Source organism: Ailuropoda melanoleuca, chromosome 14, assembly GCF_002007445.2.
Source record: "Ailuropoda melanoleuca isolate Jingjing chromosome 14, ASM200744v2, whole genome shotgun sequence".
Lineage (NCBI taxonomy): Eukaryota > Metazoa > Chordata > Mammalia > Carnivora > Ursidae > Ailuropoda > Ailuropoda melanoleuca.
This window is the reverse complement of record NC_048231.1, coordinates 20042264-20045582: the sequence shown is the minus strand read 5'-3', so window position 1 is coordinate 20045582 and position 3319 is coordinate 20042264. Positions and strand designations below refer to the sequence as shown.

Below are 3319 nucleotides of genomic sequence, written 5' to 3'. Positions count from 1 at the left end.
GGATACTCCTAATCAAATACTTATGAGGCAAGTTTCTGAGTGACCATGTATTTAATATTTTAGAACATTTTCATCAAAATAATGAGTATGAGATTAGCTAGTTGTTCCTAATTGCACTGGACCAAGTAAAAAAAAGAAGGATGAGCTTAGGAATCAAATTCCCAGCTCACGTGCTGCATAAATAACCTGAAAGTTTCTGTGTCTGTCTTGAGAGAAACCCTTATCACCTGTAGCCAAGGAGCTGAGAGTGCTGAAAACCAAACTCAGAGTCTCATCCTGCAAGTGGTTGAATTACAATGCAAATTGAATTTTCAACCTCATGGGGTGTCTGCTATTAAAGTGAGGGCATAAATTGGGAAGGAATGAGATCCCGAAAATTGGAATAGGGACATATGGGAGGATCCTGATAAAGCTGGGGACATTGAACCCTTTAACTCCCAGGAGGCTTCTTTGCTGGTAATAGCAGCCACTCCATCCTCATCTGAGATTAACCTTGCTCTGCTTAAAGAAATTGTAATGGCCTCCCGTGAGGTAGTTGCCTTGTAAGACCCTGATGATTCTCTTCAGGACCACCCCCCACCACTGTCTTTGCTTCTAGATCTATCACTAGACTCAAGTTCCTGCAGGCCCCTAATGGTGACATACAAAATGTGACCCATCAAGAGGTGTAGTACACTCCATAAGAACTACATGATTTTTCCAATTTATATAAAGGAAATATGGGTGGAAGTCAATATTTAAGGGTGTGGCATAATGATGGAAGGACCATAAAATTGGATCAGGCAGAATTTATTGATATGGGCCCACTAAGCAGAGATCTGGATTTCATGTTGCAGTTTAGGGGATTAGAAAGAGCTCTAACTGGAGGGACCATTGGCTACCCAAAACATGAACCAACAGGTGGCCTACACTAAATGAACTGAAATGCCAGAACAGCCTTGATAAACTATAGAGGAAGAGATTCAAAAGCTTAGGGAGATCAGAATGTTAGAATGGATTTATCACTTAAGATCTCCTCATCCACTCTAGGAGGGTACAGTGGATATACTTTTCAATATAAGTACGAACAGAAGTTTGTGAGGGGAGGCCCAACATTCTTGAGGAGCTCTGTGATTGTTTTCCTCTGTAGGTCAGAAATTATAGTGGGAACAGCTGTCACTGACTTGGAAAACCTAATGCAATGGAAGTAATTGAATCCCAAGGTGTCAAAGCCCAAGTGGTGCTATTTAATCACCAAAGGCAAGGTGGGCACAGTTGCTCTAATGGACAGCAGAATCAAAGCAGCCATTACAATACTATGATTTGCAGAGGGCTACAGCATTGGCTAGCTGCTCATGATATTTCTAGGAGTAAAATACATGGTAAGTCTACTAAATTCTTACTCTATTTGTGTAAGCAGAGAGTTCTAGGTCAAAGGAACAAAAGTCAAATTTGAATCATAAATGCAGAGAGTCATGACTGTAATTAATTCCTAAACTTGAGCCACTTTATAGGCTCAGGGCCCCTTGAACTGATTGAAGGGGAGGCCAGTTCCCCTTGAAGGACCCCACTACACTGCCAAAATTGTATACTGCTATTCTTTCCCCCAGTCTATTCCAAAGGGATATGTGGCCTTTTACCAATATGACTGTGCATTGAGAAAAATAAAATAATGACTTTTTTTTTTACAAGTTGCCAATGGCACTATATTTTTTCTTTCCAACATCCTGTTCTGTAGCTTCCTTGGCCCTTTTTACCCAGATGCCAAAGAGCCAGGCATTGGCACTGGTCATGCTAAGACTGGTGAAGGCCTTGAAGTTCTTCTCCTCCTCTGTAATGACTCTGGCTTCTTCCTTCTTGTAGACATTCCCCATGGGTGTGATCACTCCTGCTAGCTGGGTAACCAATTTGAGTTCTTCAGCAGAGTTCTTTCCCTTCTCAGGGGCCGAGAGTTTCCTGGGGAAGAGGATGAGCTTAGACTGGTATCCCTTCAGCTGCTGCATGTTGGACTGCAGGGATTCCATGGACTTGTTCCACTTTTTTGGATCCACTGAGATCCCAATGACCTGTGCCACCTTCTTGTGGATGACAGCCACCCTTAACTCTTCCAAGCTGAAGCCCCTGCCAGCTCGCACTCTGGTGTGATACCTTACTGTGGGACACTTCACAATGGGCTAGGTGGGTCCGCATGTCAGGCATGGGGCAATGCAGCATGCCTTGGCCTGCCAGGCCTTGTGTCTGCGGATCTCCCGGTGCCAGCTGGTTGAACCACATGGCCATGTGCCCCTGCCAGTCCTTGTGGAAGTGGGGCTTCAGGATCATGCCATTCCAGCTGGGTGCCATGGCTGCTGCCTACAAGCCTCCTCTGAGGAAGAACTGAAAATAATGACTTTTTGAGGATTATTGGACACAAGCTCTGCATCAACACCAAAGATTATATGTGTGTGTGTTTATATATATGTGTATATATATATATATATGTATATATAATAACGTTGATTTTTTCCCTTTTCTCTTTCATATAAGATGTGTTCACTTTAAATCGCAGTATTTAATTACAAGATATCAAGAAGAAAATTGAATATCACCTAAGGACTTTGCATCCTTTCCTAGGGAAAATATGAGTGTATTTTGGATGTACATAGGATAACTGTATCATCTTAGAATTATGACCTTATTATGGACTTTATTTGGAGATTAAATATGGTTTAAGAAGATGCATATGGATGTCAAATTGACAAGGGGTGGACCGTGATGGTTAATTTTATGTTAGCTTGGCTAGATTTTGCAGTGAAGATACTTCTTAAATTAACATTTAAATTTAAATTTAATTTAGATTAACATTAACATGATTAATGTGATTAACATTTAAATCAGTAGACTCTGAATAAAGCAGATTACCATTCATAGTGTGAGTAGGTATGCTCCAATCGGTTGAAGGCTTTAAGAGCAAAGACTATGGTCCCCTAAGGTAGAAGGAATTCTGCCTCCTGACTGCATTGGGACTTAAGTTGCAACATCAACCCCTCCCTGAGTCTCTAGTCTATTGGCCTTTCCTATAGATTTTAGACTTGCCATCCCACACAGTTGCATGAGCTAATAATTATTTAAAAATACATCTCTCTTTCTATATGTTTATATATCTTATTGGTTATGCTTTGTGAAGACCCTGACTAATACAATTTGATCTGAGCAGGGAGATGAATTGTTGTAACATTGACAAAGACGGAATAGATAGACAAAGAAGTGAATTGTGGTGGGGAGGTGAGAGAGGAAATGGAGAGGAGCATGAGTTTTGTATTAGACATGCTAATTTTGAGAACCTTATTAGACAACCAAG

At 41.1% G+C, this 3319-nt stretch overlaps 1 pseudogene; it reads right to left on the bottom strand.

Annotated features, from left to right (window-relative positions):
* Positions 1-1664: 1664 nt before the first annotated feature.
* Positions 1665-2322, bottom strand: LOC100479335 (annotated as a pseudogene).
* Between the last annotated feature and the right edge of the window lie 997 nt (positions 2323-3319).